At 44.3% G+C, this 17,457-nt stretch overlaps 1 protein-coding gene and 1 long non-coding RNA gene across 4 annotated transcripts in view; one reads left to right on the top strand and one right to left on the bottom strand.

The window, feature by feature from the left end:
- The window catches only part of DLGAP4 (DLG associated protein 4), a gene marked incomplete at its 5' end in the record, with an annotated part of 31,207 nt that overhangs the window by 6,898 nt on the left and 6,852 nt on the right, over nt 1–17,457 (bottom strand).
- Nucleotides 1–17,457, top strand: part of LOC103888795 (uncharacterized) — a 76,234-nt gene that overhangs the window by 56,461 nt on the left and 2,316 nt on the right. For all 3 annotated transcript variants that reach the window (XR_008517148.2, XR_008517151.2, XR_010138750.1), the window contains exon 3: nt 15,085–15,187. This is a non-coding gene — a long non-coding RNA (uncharacterized LOC103888795). The remainder of the gene's footprint in view (nt 1–15,084; nt 15,188–17,457) is intronic.

Below are 17,457 nucleotides of genomic sequence, written 5' to 3'. Positions count from 1 at the left end.
CAGGGATTCAACCCTGCTGAGGACTTGTCCTGAGTAGCAGAGCCCTACAGGGTAGAGGAGGGCTGAAAGGCTTCAGGTACAAAATGCTTCAGCTGCCCCATGAATAGAATAAAACTTTTAAACGAATAGTTAAGCTGGAGGGAATAAAATGAGCCCCCCAGGGTAGACAGTGGGGACCTGTGTCTGGCTTAGTTTAAAGAAGAGTGGGAATAAAAGGGAGTCTTTCCTAAAAACTTATTATATAAGACTGCACCTGGGTACTTTATCTTTTTAGAAACAGAAGTAGGGACTAAGTACTAAAAAAGAAAAACTACTAAAAAGAGATTCAGGGACATGGAAGAGAAAGAACATGCATCTATCAGAGTTCTAAAAGGGGACAGAGAGATGGGAGAAATCAGAGGGATCATGGTTATGAACGCGGAGGCTCACGCCTGTAATCCCAGCACTTTGAAAGGCAAAGGCCAAGGCAGGCAGATCACTCGAGGCCAGGAGTTCGAGAGCAACCTGGGCAACATGGCAAAACTCCGTCTCTACTAAAAATACAAAAAATAGCCAGATGTGGTGGCACATGCCTGTAATCCCAGCACTTTGGGAGGCCAAGGTGAGGTCGGCAGTTCAAGACCAGCCTGGTCAACATGGCAAAACCCCATCTCTACTAAAAATACAAAAATTAGCCGGGCTTGGTGGCGGACACCTGTAATCTCAGCTACTCAGGAGGCTGAGGCAGGAGAATCACTTGAACCCGGGAGGCAGAGGTTGCAGTGAGCCAAGATCGCGCTACTGCACTCCGGCCTGGGTGACAGAGCGAGACTCTGTCTCAAACAAACAAACAAAACTCTCAGATGAAAACATAAGACCAAATCTCCATGACCTTGGATTTTGCAATGGTTTCTTAAGACACCGAAAGCATAAGCAATGAAAGAAGGGAAAAAAAAAAAAAAGCAGATAAACTGGACTTCATTAAATGGAAAACTTTTTATGCATCGAAGGACACTATGAAGAAAAAAGCTGGGTGTGGTGGCTTATGCCTATAATCCAGCCCTTTGAGAGGCTGAGGTGGGTGTATCACTTGAGGTCAGGAGTTTGAGACCAGTCTGCCCAACATGGTGAAACCCTGTCTCTACTAACAATACAAAAATTAGCTAGGCTGGTGACGCATGCCTATTAATCCCAGCTACTCGGGGGTGCTGAGGCAGGAGAATCACTTGAACCTGGGAGGTGGAGGGTGCAGTGAGCTGAGATTGTGCCACTGCACTCCAGCCTGGGCAACAGAGTGAGACTCTGTCTCATAGAAAAAAAGACACTATGAAGAAATGAAGACAACGCACAGAATGGGAGAAAATATCTGCAAATCACATATCTGATAAGGGTTTAATGCGAAGAATATATATATAAGAATTCCCTACAACTGAACAACAAAAAGATAACCCAGTTTTAAAATGTACAAGGACAGTTCTCCAAAGATAGATGTTCAGTAAATACGCTCAACATCTCAACAGCATTAGTCATCAGGGAACTGCACATCAAAACCATAATGATACTTCATACCCATTAAGATAGCTATCAAGGCTCCTGCCTGTAATCCCAGAACTTTAGGAGGCTGAGGTGGAGTACCACTTGAGCCTGGGAGTTCAGGACCAGCCTGGGCAACACAGTGAGACCTCTTCTCTACCAAAAGAAAAAAAAAACAAAAAACTGGGCATGGTGGTGCATACCTGTAGTCCCAGCTACACAGGAGGCTGAGGTGGGAGGATTGCTCGAGCCCAGAAGGTCAAGGCTGCAGTGAGCTATGATGGCACTATTGTTAACTTCAGCCTGGGCAGCACAGTGAAACCCTGTCTCCAAAACAAACAAACAAACAAACCCCAAAAGCTATCAAGAAAAGTGGAAGCAAGTGTCGCAAAGATGTGGAGAGATTGGAACCCTGTGCATTACTGGTAGGAATATAAAATGATGCAGCCGCTGTGGAAAATAGTTGGGTGGTTCCTCAGAAAGCGAGACATAGATCTGCCACATGATCAACCAATTCCACTTCTTGGTATAAACCCAAAAGAATTGAAAACAGACTTAAACAGATACTTGTACGCCAATATTTATAGCAGTTTGACTCACAGTAGCCGAAAGGTAGAAACAACCCAAGTGTCTGTCAATAGATGAATAGACCCCGACTAAAAAAAAAATCTGTGTGTACACGCACACACACACGCAGAGAGAAAACTCTAAACCTCATATAAAATATACTTCTCACACATGGAACATTTGCTAAAAATGACCACATTCTTGGCCATAAAATATACAATAAATTACAAAGAACTGGGTATCATACAGATCATGTGTTTTGCTTTTGAGATAGGGTCTCCGTCTTGTCACCCAGGCTGGAGTGCAGTGGTGCCGTCACAGCTCACTGCAGCCTTGACCTTCTGTGCGTGCGCAATCTTCCTGCCTTAGCTTCCTGTGTAGCTAGGACTACAGGAGTGCACCACCACGCCCAATTTTTTTTTTTTTTTTTTGAGATGGAGTCTCACACTGTTGCCCGGGCTGGTGTGCAGTGGTGCGATCTCGGCTCGCTGCAACCTCTGCCTCCCAGGTTCAAGCGATTCTCCTGCCTCAGTCTCCCGAGTAGCTGGGACTACAGGCGCGCACCACCACGCCTGGCTAATTTTTGTATTTTTAGTAGAGACGGGGTTTCACTATGTTGACCAGGCTAGTCTCGAACTCCTGACCTCGTGATCCACCTGCCTCAGCCTCCCAAAGTGCTGAGATTACAGGCATGAACCACTGCGCCCGGCCTAATTTTTTTTTTTTTTTTTTTTTTTAATAGAGAAGAGGTCCTGCTATGTTTCCCACGCTAGTCTTAAACTTCTAGGCTGAACTGATCCTCCTGCCTCAGACTTTCAAAGTGCTAGGATTGTAGGCATGAGCCACCAGATCATGTTTTTTGATATTAATGTAAATAGGTTAGAAACCAGTAATGAAAACATAACTAATAAACTCCCATATAAAAACAGATTTACATGTCTAAATAACCCAGTCATCAAAGAAATCACAGTGGAAGTTGCAGATCTTGTCAGATACAGCTAAACTGTAGTTAAAGAGAAATGCATCGGCTTCAAAGCTTATATAAAAGGACAGGCTGAAAAAATGAATTAGCTTCCAATTTAAGACATTAGTAAGGGAATAATACAATTAACCCAAAGGGAAGATAAATTAATAAAAATAAGAGGATTAATAAAATTAACAAACCCTGTCAGACTGATCAAGATAAAAAGAAGACAGATGCAAATAAAGATTAGGAATGAGTAAAGGATAATGTGATATAGCTATACTAGAAAAGATACTCAAAACTAGAGTTATACAAAACCATGAAATAAAATCCTGGTTTTTTTTTTTTGAGACCGAGTCTTGTTTTGTTGCCCAGGCTGGAGTAAAGGGGCGGGATCTCAGCTCACTGCAACCTCTGCCTCCCGAGTTCAAGCAATTCTCCTGCCTCAGCATCCTGAGAGTAGCTGGGATTACAGGCACCCACCATCATGCCCAGCTAATTTTTGTATTTTTGTAGAAATGGGGTTTCACCATGTTGGCCAGGCTGGTCTTGAACTCCTGACCTCAGGTGATCTGTCCACCTCGGCCTCCCAAAGTGCGGGATTACAGGTGTGGGCCACTGCGCCTGGCAAAATCCTGTTGTTAAATTCCTTCAGAGACGATGAGAAGAGGAAACGTCTCACACTGATTTTTTAAGCTAGAGAACCTTAATACTACAACAGGACAAAGATAGAAAGGAAAGATTACAAGCCAATGTCTCATGAACAAAGACAAAATTATTAAATCACATATTAAATCAAACCCGGCAGTGTACTAAAATAATATATTATAAATTCAGCTGGGTTTATTCTGAGAATGCAAGACTGATTCAACATTGACAATTGTAATCACTTCTGATTCTGGCTAAGACAAACCAGTGAGTGTCAGACAAGCTGACTTCTCCCAACCACCAACAAATTAAAAAAAAAAATCAGTAACAACTCATTTTCAAAACATTAAGAAACTACTAGGCCGGGCACGGTGGCTCACACCTGTAATCCCAGCACTTTGGGAGGCTGAGGTGGGCGGATCACCTGAGGTCAGGAGTTTGAGGTCAACCTGGCCAACAAGTTGAAACCTCATCTCTACTAAAAATACAAAAAATAACCGGCTGTGGTGGCACACGCCTGTAGTCCAAGCTACTCGGGAGGCTGAGGCAGGAGAATCGCTTTGCTCTGTTGTCCAGACTGGAGTGCAGTGGCGCAATCTCAGCTCACTGCAACTTCCACCTCCCAGATTCATGCAATTCTCATGCCTCAGCCTCCCGAGTAGCTGGGATTACAGGCGCCCGCACCATGCCTGGCTGATTTTTATATTTTAAGTAGAGACGGGGTTTCATCATGTTGGCCAGGCTGGTCTCAAACTCCTGGCCTCAAGTGATCTGCCCACCTCGGCCTCCGAAAGTGCTGGGATATCAGACGTGAGGCACTGCGCCCAGCCTTTTCTTTCTTTTTTTTTTTTTTAAGACACAGGTTCGGCCAGGCGCGGTGGCTCACGCCTGTAATCCCAGCACTTTGGGAGGCCGAGGCAGGCGGATCACGAGGTCAGGCGTGAGCCACCGTGCCCAGATGTATTTTTTATAGAGATACAAAATATAAAATTAGCCAGGCATGGTGTTTCATGTGGGGTGTTTTACATGGTGTTTCATGGGGTTTCACTATGTTGCCCAGGCTGGTCTTGAACTTTTGGGATCAAGTGATCCACCTGCCTCAGCCTCCCAAAGTGTTGGGACTACAGGCATAAGCCACTACGCCCAGCCATACACAGAACTTTTGATTTTTTTTCCTTCATATCTAACAGCAACTTTATTCAGGGGAAATGAAATGCAGCAAGCCTTTAGGCATAGTGTGAATTTCCCAGGACAAAGTACTGTCAATTTTTTTTTTTTTCTTTCCTGAGACGGAGTCTAGCTCTGTTGCCCAGACTGGAATGCAATGGTGCAATCTGGGCTCACTGCAACCTCTGCCTCCCGGGTTCAAGTGATTCTCCGGTCTCAGCCTTCCAAGTAGCTGGGATTACAGGTGCGCACCACCACGCCCCACTAACTTTTTGTATTTTAGTAAAGATGGAGTTTCACCATGTTGCCCAGGCTGGTCTCAAACTCCTGAGCTCAGGCAATCCACCCACCTCGGCTCCGAAAGTGCTGGGATTACAGGCATGAGCCACCGTGCCCAGCCAGTACTGCCACATTAAAACTCTGAGGCATGGCATGCAAAGTACTAGAATCCTACAACAAGTTATACTAGGATCAGGATTAGAATAAGGATTTTTGTTGTTAGCATTATGCCAACTCTATAATGTGCACACTGTCTACTAAGCACAGCATAGGCTTCTGAAAACAAGTGATCTGTGTGGACCTTTTATTTTTAACTGGGCACATAGCCTGGAATCAAGCATTTCCTAGACTCCCCTGCAGCAAGATATGCATAGTTGTATGTCTAAATTCTGGCCAAAGCAGTGGAAGCAGAAGCAGTGCGTGGGCCAGCTTGTTCTCCTTTGCTGTCGGTTCCTTTTGCTGGCTGGAATGCACTTAGGATGCTGGGATCCAGCAGCACCCTGACAGTTGAGAAGATCTTATCAATGAAAGCCAATTAATGGCATCAAACCGCAAGGAAACAAAAAAGCCTGTGGCTCCACCATCACTATCTCAGACATTCTTGAGAATGAAATAAACAGTCTTGTTTAAATCACTTTTTAGAAATGTTTTAGTGTTATGTGTAGGCAAATGTAATCCCAATTAATATAGCCTCAAACTAGTAGGGTTTGTAAAAGGAGTGAGGAGAGGAGTTAATCCAAAAGAAGGGAAGAAAGGAAAAAAGACACCTCAGAAAAGGAGGCTGGGCTCAGTGGCTCATGCCTGTAATTCCAACACTTTGGGAGGCCCAGGTGGGAGGACTGCTTAAGGCTAGATAGAAGTTTGAGACCAGCCTGGGCAACATAGTGAGAGCCCGTCTCTATTTAAATAAATAAATTAAAATACATTTAAAAAGCACAAATCCCCCAAAATAGCATGGTAAGAATAAACCTAAATATATAGAAATCACCTCGTAAAAATGGACTACATGACCTATTTCTAAACTAAAAATCAGGAAACTGGATAAAACATAAAATCCAGGTATATGCTGATTACAAGAGACATGATTAATAAGGACAGTGAAAGGTAAAAAGTAAATGGATGGAAAGAGATATACCAGACAAACACTAATTAAAGGAAGTCTGCTACCGTAATAGTCATAATACATATAAGATGACTCCCAGGCAAACACAAACATAGATTCTGAAAAACAGAATGGATCAGTGAACATCTGCCAGGAATATTACAATTCTAAACTTGATCCATCCAATATCTTCAAAATATATCAAGCAAAAGTTTTTTTAAGGAGAAATGGACAAACCATTTTATAGAAAGTGGTGTGATACAGACATGCAATGAATGGAAAACAGTAAACCCAAGCTCATCTTTTGGATGGACGCATCCCTCCCCCATTCCAGTTCTGCCTTCACACCTAATCTCAGTGGTCCTTGGAGTGACTGGTGGGCCTCCTCTCTCCTGGATGCCAGTTTCAAATCTGCTCTCCAGAGACGTCCTACGCGTCCTCCCCACCTCCTTACCCTGAGGTGAAGACTCTGCTCCCGCCTGCCTCACCTCACCTCTCCTCAGACATGGCCTTTCTCCTGTCCCTGTGGAGAAGCTATCTGTTCTCTACTTGGGCAGTAATTTGATTCCTTCTCACCTAAGGATAACCCCAATAGTTGCCGGTTTTCTCTCCAGCATAATAAGCTCCCTTTCTCTAACAAGGTCATTCTCAGCAACATATAAACATGCTTATATTGCTCCATTAAAAAAACAAAACAAGGACAGGCGCGGTGGCTCATGCCTGTAATCCTAACACTGTGGGAGGCTGAGACGGGGGGACTGTTTAAACCCAGGAGTTTGAGATCAGCCTAGGCAACAAAGTGAGATTGCATCTCTACATAAAAAAAATTTTTAATTAGGCAGGTGTGGTGGTGCACTCCTGTGTTCCCAGCTACTTGGGAGGCTGGGGTGGGAGGATCAGTGGAGCCCAGGAGTTCAAGGCTGCATTGAGCTGAGATCACACCACTGCACTTCAGCCTGGGTGACAAAGTGAGACCCTATCTCAAAACAACAGCAACAACAACAACAACAACAGCAACAACAACAACAACGAAACAGCTGTCTCCTTTGACCCTACATCCCTCCATTTCTCTGCTTCCTTGTACAGGAAAATCCATGCATATGGTCTCCAGTGACTCTCCTGTTTTCTCTTCTCTTAATCCTCCTTCTATCAGGCTGCCTTACCCATGCTTCCACCATCACCATTCCACCAAAATGGCCCTTGATGTATCTAATGACCTCTGCCTTTCTAGATCTGGCTTGGTGAGCCCTTCAGCTGCCTTTGACACTGTGGATTCTCTCCTTGAGAACGTTGTTCAGGTGGCTTCCAATTGCTCTTCCTTTGATCTTGCCGTTTATTCCTCCCTTTCCACCGCTAAGTGTTCATGTCTCTGGGCTCAGTCCTTAGATAGCTTGTCTTCTCTACTTATTAGGCATTCTCATCTTATTCATCTTAATCTATACTCTGGTAACTCCCAAATAGAATCTTCAAACTGGACCTATCCCCAGACTCATATATCCAACTGCCTGATTGACTTCTCTATTCTGATGTCTAACAAAGGATATCAAATTTAACATGTTCCAAACCAAACTCCTGACTTTCCCCCAGATCGACATTTCCTATAGTTTTCCCCATTTCAGCGGCAACGCCATCCTCTTCTTCACTCAGACTCCAAGCCACGTTTGGCTCCCTTACTCTTACCCCATATCTAATCTTTCGAGAAATCTTGTTCTATCTTCAAAATATATCCACAGTCTGATTCCTCCATTAAAGTCTCTCTCACCCAGATTGTTAAATCCTCCTAACTCATCTCCCAGCTTCCATTTGTGTGCCAATGGAAGGTACATGGAGGTTCTCATTTGGATAGAGAAGCCAGATTAATCCTTTAAAAAAGTATGTCAAGTTGCAGCACTCAAAACTGATGAGCTCTTCTTGGAGTAAAACCAAGCCTTTAATAATGGCCTCTGATGGGCAGATCACTTGAGTTCAGGAGTTCAAGACCAGCCTGGGCAACGTGGTGAAACTCCCAGCCAGGTGTGGCGGGCTTGTGGACCCAGCTACTTGGGAGGCTGAGGTGGGAGGATTGCTTGAGCCTGGCAGGTGGAAGTTACAGTCAGCCAAAATTGCACCGCTGCACTCCAGCCTGGGTGAAAGAGTGAGACCCCATCTCAAAAAAAAAAAAAAGGGCCTCTGAGACCCCTGTGATCTGAGACGCCCCCAGTCTGACTTCGTCTCCCATCCCTCTCCTCTGGCTCATGGCTGCAGCCCGCTGGTGGCTTCCCTCAGCCTTGCGTGTGTCAAGCATGTGCCCATCAGTCAGGTGCTGCTCCCTCTGCCTGGAAAGTTCTCCCCAGATCTCTACAGATTTCCTCTCTCCCTCTCTTCAGGTTTCTGCTCACAGGTCACCTGGCCAGGGATGCCCTCCCTGACCACCCTGAATGCAACAGCAACACCGCCCCTGCCTGTGCAAGCGGACACTATACTGCTCTTACCCTTCCTGGTTATTTGTTACTGCTCACCTGGTTATTGCTTACCACATTTGGTTGTTTGGTATCCCTTCCCACCAGGGGAGGGATTTTGTTGTGTTCACTGCAACATCCCCAGAAGCCACAACAGTACCTGGCATAAGGTAGGTACTCAATAAATATTCACTGAGTGAATAACAGTGAGGACCAAAGTAGAGATATGGACCTATTATTCCACACTGTCCTGAAGCACCCTGCCATACAGTTGGACAAGATATCAGTAAGATCAGAGAGACGAGGGGCCAGGCGCGGTGACTCACGCCTGTAATCCCAGCACTTTGGGAGGCTGTGGCGGGCGGATCACGAGGTCAGGAAATCAAGACCATCCTGGCTAATACGGTGAAACTCCGTCTCTACTAAAATTACAAAAAATTAGCTGGGCGAGGTGGTGGGCACCTGTAGTCCCAGCTACTCGGGAGGCCGAGGCAGGAGAATGGTATGAATCCGGGAGGTGGAGCTTGCAGTGAGCCGAGATCGCACCACTGCACTCCAGCCTGGGCAACAGAGCAAGACTCCGTCTCAAAAAAAAAGAGATCAGAGAGACAAAATTGGCATTCTTGGCAAACAATATAATCATTTATGATGCAAATCCAAGAGAACCATGTTGGATTCTCTTGGTTGCCAGACACAAGATCAACATACAAGGATCAAACATTTCTACCTACTAGCTGTGACTAATTAGAATATGCATTTTTTTTTTTTTTTTTTTTTTTTTTGAGACAGGGTCTCCCTCTGTCGCCCAGGCTGGAGCGCGGTGGCATGATCTCGGCTCACCGCAACCTCCACCTCCTGGGTTCAAGTGATTCTCCTGCCTCAGCCTCAGAAGTAGCCGAGATTACAGGTGCCCACCATGACACCCAGCTGATTTTTGTATTTTTAGTAGAGATGGGGTTTCACCATGCTGGCCAGGCTGGTCTCGAGCTCCTGACCTCAAATGATCTGCCTACCTCGGCCTTCCAAAGTGCTGGGATTATAGGAGTGAGCCACTGCACCTGGCTGTAAATATTTTTTAAATGATCAATTTCACAAAACTCAACAAAAACTACTAGAAAGTACCAAGGAATAAATCTAACAAAAATATGCAGGAGGCCAGGTGCAGTGGCTCATGGGTGTAATCCCAGCACTTTGGGAGGCTAAAGCAGGAGGACTGCTTGAGCCCAGGAGTTCAAGACCAGCCTGGACAACATAGTGAGACCCCATCTCTACAAAACAATCTCAAAGTTAGCTGAGCATGGTGGTACACACCTGTAGCCTCAGCTACTTGGAAAGCTGAGGCAGGAGGATCACCTGAGCCCAGGAGGCTGAGGCTGCAATGAGCCAAGATCATGCCATTGTGCTCCAGCCTGGGTGAAGAGTGAGACCTTTTCTCAAAAAATTAAATTAAATGAAAATTAAAATATGAAAGACCTTCACAGAGAAATTACTCAAACTTGGATAGAAGGATATAATAGGATTCTTGAATAAATGGAGTGATAAAGTTGATTTATAGTTGAGAAGATTCAATATTTTAGTTATCAATTCTTCCTCAATTAATCTATAAGCTCACTCTACTTCCAGTTTTCATCCCAACAGAATTTTTCTGAGGAACTTGATATACAAATTCTATAATTTATATTGGAAGAATGAAGATATAAGAATAGTTTTTCTTTCTGCAGAAAAAGGATAAAGAAGGAGCACTCACCAGATACCAAGGCATGCTACAAAGCCATGGTAATTAAAAGTTATATTAACACAGCTGGGCACGGTGGCTCACTCCTGTAATCCCAGCACTTTGGGAGGCCGAGGCAGGCAGGTCAGCTGAGGTCAGGAGTTTGAGACCAGCTTGGCCAACATGGCGAAACTTCATTTCTACTAAAAATACAAAAAATTAGCCGGGTGTGGTTGCATGCACCTGTAGTCCCAGCTACTCAGGAGGCTGAGGCAGGAGAAGCGCTTGAACCCAGGAAGCAGAGGTTGCAGTGAGCTGAGATCATGCCACTGCACTTCAGATGGGGTGCCAGAGCCAGACTCGCCAAAAAAAAAAATTAAGTAAACAAATAAATGAAAATAGTTGTGCTAACATACAGAACAGAGCCCAGAAACATACCCCTGCATAAGTATGGAATCTGCATCACTAAACACTGAAAAAAGAAAGAGACTTCAGGCCAGGCGCGGTGGCTCACGCCTGTAATCCCAGCACTTTGGGAGGCTGAGGCAGGCGGATCACTTGAGGTCAGGAGTTCGAGAGCAGCCTGACCAATATGGAGAAACCCCGTCTCTACTAAAAATACAAAATTAGTGGGGCGTGGTGGCGCATGCCTATAATCCCAGCTGCTCGGGAGGCTGAGACAAGAGAATCGCTTGAACCCAGGAGGCAGAGGTTGCAGTGATCCCAGATCACGCTATTGCACTCCAGCCTGGGCAACAAGAGCGAAACTCTGTCTCAAAAAAAAAAGACAAGCAATAATGTGGCAGAAAATATTGGTCATATTGTAATAGGCACAGTGTAACTATCCATATATATAAAGAACTACAAATTGATTTTTAAAGTACTTTTTGTTTTTTTGAGACAGGGTCTCACTCTGTTGTCCAGGCTGCAGTGCAGTGGCACAATCATACCTCACTACAGCCTTACTCTCCCACACTCGAGCAATCCTCTCACCTTAGTCTCCTGAGTAACTGGGACTACAGGTGTACACCACAACGCTCAGCTAATTTTTTATTTATTTTTATTATTTATTTATTTATTTTTTGAGATGGAGTCTAGCTCTGTCGCCCAGGCTGGAGTACAGTGGTGCAATCTCGGCTCAGTGCAGCCTCTGCCTCCCGGGTTCAAGTGATTCTCCTGCCTCAGCCTCCTGAGTAGCTGGGATTACAGGCGCCTGCCACCACACGCAGCTAATTGTTGTATTTTCAGTAGAGACGGGGTTTCACTGTGTTGGTCAGGCTGGTCTCAAACTGCTGACCTCAGGTGATCCTCCCGCCTCAGCCTCCCAAAGTGCTGGGATTATAAGCATGAGCCACCGCGCCTGGCCAATTGTTTATTTTTAAATTTTCATTTGTAGTAGACATGAGGTCTCACTATGTTGCCCAGGCTAGTTTTGAACTCCTGAACTCAAGCAATCTTCCCACGTCAGCCTCCCAAAGTGCTGGGATTAAAGGCATGAGCCACCATGCCCAGAGGATTTGAAAAGTACTGAGAATCCAATAGAAGAATGAATAGAGTATACAAGTAATTCACAGGAGTAAAGTTTGAATGGCCAATATAAATAAAATTAAAATATGCACAGCTTCTCTAGTAACCAAGTAAATGTGAAATAAATCGACTGGTTTTAATTTTTCACTTATCAAGTAAGTGATTTAAAGTCCAACAAGATCAAGTATCAGTAAGTATACTAGGGAAATGGCAACTTTCAAACACTTGGTGTAAGGATACACTGATATAACCTCTTTGGAGAGCAATCAGGCAGAATTTATTAAAATATGTGTTTCCTCCCATCCAGTGATTCTGTCCAAGGTAAGTACTCCAGAGAAATAATCCCACGTCACGGCAGAGACACATGCACCAGAGTGTTGATGAAATGCGGAAAACACCAAAATGGCCCGGGTGCCGTGGCTCACGCCTATGATCCCTTTGGGAGGCCCAGGCGGGCGGATCACCTGAGGTCGGGAGTTCAAGACCAGCCTGACCAACATGGAGAAACCTCGTCTCTACTAAAAATACAAAAAATTAGCTGGGCATGGTGGCACACGCCTGTAATCCCAGCTACTTGGGAGGCTGAGGCAGGAGAATTGCTTGAACCCGGGAGGCGGAGGTTGCAGTGAGCCGAGATCGCACCATTGCACTCCAGACTGGGTAAAAAGAGAGAAACTCCATCTCAAAAAAAAAAAAACCCCGAAACATCATTAGGAAAATGGTCAAAGAGAACGTAGTATATGCGTATGAATTTAACAGAAATGAACTAGATCTCTATGTATCAAAGTAGACATAGTGTTCAATATGAAATTGTTCTTTTTACTGCAGCTTAACAGTGGATGTAACTGCTTCTTTGCTGTGGCAGATTGTTTTCTGAATACAATCTCTCTTGTTCCTCCTCCTCTTCTAAAACCTTGATACTTCCCCATGAAGAGGTAGAGTCCAATACTCCCCTCCTTCAACCTGAAGCCCCGCCTTGGGCTTGTGACTTGCTTGTAACCAATCAAATACAGTGGAAGAGTTACTAGGTGACTTCCAGGGCTAGGTCAGAAAAGGATGCAACCTCAGGGTTCAACACACACTTGGGCCTGGAGCCACCATGCAAGAAGGCTGCCATGCAGCAAGGGAGCAAAGGCACGTGGAGGGACATACATAGGGGCTGTGGCTGGCAGTCCTGGCCTTTGAGTCATCCTTGTTTAAGTGCCAGGCACACACGTTAACTACCTTTAGGTAATTCCATACCTCAGATGTCATGTCACCCCCAGCCCTTGAGCCTTCCCATCTGAAGCCCCAGGCTTTATGGAGAAGAAACAAGATGTTCCTGCCACGCTCTTTCTGAACTGCTGACATACAGAATCCATGACCATAATAAAATGGTTGTTTTGTGCCATTAGGTTTGGCGTGACTTGTTATGCCCTTCCTGCTTCTGTGTCTTTGCTCTCTCCATCTGGAATAACTTTCCTCTCCCCCAGCCTGTAGATATTCTCTGAGGCCCAGCTACGAATGGTATCTCCTTGGTGGAGTTCCTCACAGATTTAAGAGGGGTGACCTTAAAACTTGTGGCCATGGCTGGGTGTGGTGGCTCACACCTGTAATCCCAGCATTTTGGGAGGGTGAGGTGGGCAGATCACTTGAGGTCAGGAGTTCAAGACCAGCCTGGCCAACATGGTGAAACCCCGTCTCTACTAAAAATACAAAAATTAGCTGGACGTGGTGGCACGTGCCTGTAATCCCAGCTACTCAGGAGGCTGAGGCACGAGAATCACTTGAACCCAGGAGGTGGAGGCTGTGGTGAGCCGAAATTGTACCACTGCACTCCAGCCTGGGCAACAGAGTGCAACTCTGTCTCACAAAAACAAAACAAACAAAAAAAAAACCAACTTGTGGCCACAAGTCAGGGCCTTGAGTGGATGTACAGAATTTAATCAGAGAGCCTTGCAATTTCAATGAAGAGTATCATTCTTAAGAGACAGGAAACATTATTCACAACGGCCAAAAGGTAGATGCAATCCACCTATCCACTGGCAAATGAATAGATACATAAAATGTAGTCTCTACATACAATGGAATATTACTCAGCCTTAACAAGGGAGGGAATTGTGACACATGCTATGGATGAACCTTGAAGACATGCAAAGTGAAATATGCCAGTCACAAAAGAACAAATGCTGCATGGTTCCACTTACATGAAGTAGCTAGAATAGTCAAACTCATAGAGACAAAGCAGAGTGGTGGCTGCCAGTGGCTGGGGGGTAGGAGGGAATGGGGAGTTAGTGTTTAATGGGTACAGAATTTCAGCTGGGGAAGACAAAACAAGTTCTAGACATGGACGGTGGTGATGGTTATACAACAATGTGAATTTAATGCCACAGACTGTAAACTTGGTTGAAATGGTAATTTTCATGTTATATATATTTAACCACAATTCAGAAAAATAAATTATCTGAAAAGAACATTGTCAAGTTTAAAGTTCTTCAGGTTTAGACAAGAGGGCAATGTAAAATCCAATCAAGACAGGCAGCCACCTGGGTGGGTGGGCACTGCTGAGTTCCCTGACCTACGTATTTTGGATAAGGGACATGAGCTATGTGACTCCATCTGTCTGTAAGTTACAGTAACTGATACAGGGCTATGAAAAGGGCTCCCTCTAGAGTTCGTGTTCAACTGCAGGAGTTCTGGTGTGGTTATCCAGAAACATCATAAAAGACCCCTTCCCTCCCAGGTAGACAGGAAGGTAATACCAATATCGTTTGGTATGACATAATTTCCTTTACAGGTAAACATCTTCTTGCTCTAGAAATAACTAGAATTAAGTATAGTAAAGGAAAGTTAAAGGGAATCAAACCCACAGAATCACCCTATTGGCATGAAGCAATCTGTGCACCCTGCCCCCGGCTTACTATCTCAATCTGTGCTACTCAATACAGCAGCTACTAGACACATGTGGTTAGTAAGCACCTGAAATGTTGCTTGTCTGAATTAAGATGTGCTGTAAGAGTCAAATATACACTAAATTTTAAAGACTTACTATGAAAAGGAATATAAGATATTGCAATAATTTTATATTGAATATATGGTGAAATACAGCTGACCCTTGAACACAGATTTGAACTGCAAAGATGTACTTATGTATCAATTTTCTTCCCATCTGCCACTCCTGAGACAGCAGGACCAACATTCCTCCTCTTCCCCATTCCTCTTCCTCAGCGTACTCAATGTGGAGACAAGGATGAAGACCTTTATGACGATCCACTTCTGCTTAATGAACAGTAAGTATATTTTATCTTCCTTATGATTTTTTCCTTTTGAGACAGGGTCTCCCTCTGTCACCCAGGCTGGAATGCAGTGGCCCAATCTTGGCTCACTGCAGCCTCGACCTCCTGGGCTCAAGCGATTCTCCCTGCTTGTCTGCCTCCCGAATAGCTGGAATGTCAGGCACATGCCATCATGCCTGGCTGATTTTTATATTTTAGGTAGAGATGGGGTTCTCGCTATGTTGACCAGGCTGGTCTTGAACTCCTAGGCTCAAGAGATCCTCTCGCCTCGGCCTCACAAAGTGCTGGGGTGCTGGGATTACAGGCACGAGCCACCACACCCGGCCTAAAACCACTATTCTAAGAAGGGGTCCATAGAAAGCCTACTTAAAACAAGCCCTGCCCACACAAAGCTGCCAGTCAGCTTCTCAGTGCCTCAACTGTTTATCTTAAATTTTTATTAATATATGCTCATAATTTAAAAAAATAAGTGGAGAGACAAGCAACAAAAGGAAAAAATGGACTTCATCAAAACTAAGAACCTTTGTGCGTCAGCTAGGCGCGGTGGCTCACGCCTGTAATCCCAGCACTTTGGGAGGCCAAGGCAGGCAGATCATGAGGTCAGGAGTTCGAGACCAGCCTGGCCAACATGGTGAAACCCCATCTCTACTAAAAATACAAAAAATTAGCCAGGCATGGTGGCATGCACATGTAATTCCAGCTACTCAGGAGGCTGAGGCAGAATTGCCTGAACCCAGCAGGCGGAGGTTGCAGTGAGCCGAGATCGCGTCACTGCACTCCAGTCTGGGCAACAGAGCAAGACTCCGTCTCAAAAAAAAAAAAAAAAAAAAAAAAAAGAACCTGTGTGCATCAAAAGTCACCAGGAAGAAAGTGAAAAGACAGTCTCCAGAATGGGAGAAAGTATCTGCAAATCATATATATGATGAGGGTCTAGCACCCAGAACATATAAAGGACTTACAACTCAGTAACAAAAAGACAAACCACCCAATTAAAAAATGGGCGAAGGCCTTGGCCATTTCTTCCAAGAAGACATACAAATGACCAACAGACACATGAAAAGATGCTCAATATCATAAGGGAAATACAAATCAAAATGACAATGAGATACTACTTCATCTACTTCACAGCCGTTAGGATGGCTAGAATTTTTTTAAAAGACAGAAGATAACAGGTGTTGGTGAAGATGTGGAGAAACTGGAACCTTTGTGCTTTGCTGGTAGGAATGTAAAATGGTATAGCTTCTATGGAAAGCAGTTCAGCCGTTCCTCAAAAAGTTAAACATAGCGTTACCAGATAACTTAGCAATTTCACTCCCCAAAGAATTAAAAACAGGGACTCAAATACGCCAATCTTCATAGCTGCATTACTCACAATAGCCAAAAGGTGGAAACAACCCAAGTGCCCAGCAACAGATGAACAAAATGCCGTATATATTGTACACATAATGGAATACTAGTCAGCCATAAAAATGAAGCCATAAAAACGAAAATGCTGTAACATGGATGAACCTTGAAGACATGCCAAACACAAAAGGACAAGGCAAATTCGTAGACACAGCAAGTAGAGGATACCAGCAGCTAGGCAGAGAGGATAATGGGGAATTACTGTTTAATGGGTAGATTCTATGTTTTAGATGAAAGTTTTGGAAATAGCGGTTGTGATGGTAGCGCAATATTGTGAATGTAATTAATGCCATTGAATTGCACACTTAAAAACAGTTAAAAGGTAAACTTTATGTTATATATATTTTACAACAAAAAAAGGAAAACAAAAATAGAAGTTTGACCTAGAATTTCTACTCCAAAATAAATGAATATACATCTATACAAAAACTTGTATATGAATATTCTAGCAGTATTATTCATAATAGCCAAAAAGTACAAACAACCCAAATGTCCATCAACAGAAGAATGGATAAATAAAATGTAGTGTGAAATGAAATATTATTCAGCAACAAAACAGAATGAAATACTGGCATATGCTACAACATGGATGAACCTCAAAAACATGCCAAGTGAAAGCCAGACACAAAAGGCCATATATGGGGCCGGGTGCAGTGGCTCACGCCTGTAATCCCAGCACTTTGGGAGGCTGAGGCGGGCGGATCATGAGGTCAGGAGATTGAGACCATCCAGGCTAACATGGTGAAACCCCATCTCTACCAAAAATACAAAAAATTACCCAGGCGTGGTGGCAGGTGCCTGTAGTTCCAGCTACTGGGGAGGCTGAGGCAGGAGAATGGCGTGAACCTAGGAGGCGGAGC

The sequence above is a fragment of the Pongo abelii genome, chromosome 21 (genome assembly GCF_028885655.2).
Source record: "Pongo abelii isolate AG06213 chromosome 21, NHGRI_mPonAbe1-v2.0_pri, whole genome shotgun sequence".
In the NCBI taxonomy this organism is placed as follows: Eukaryota; Metazoa; Chordata; class Mammalia; order Primates; family Hominidae; genus Pongo; species Pongo abelii.
This window is presented reverse-complemented; position numbering and strand designations above follow the sequence as displayed.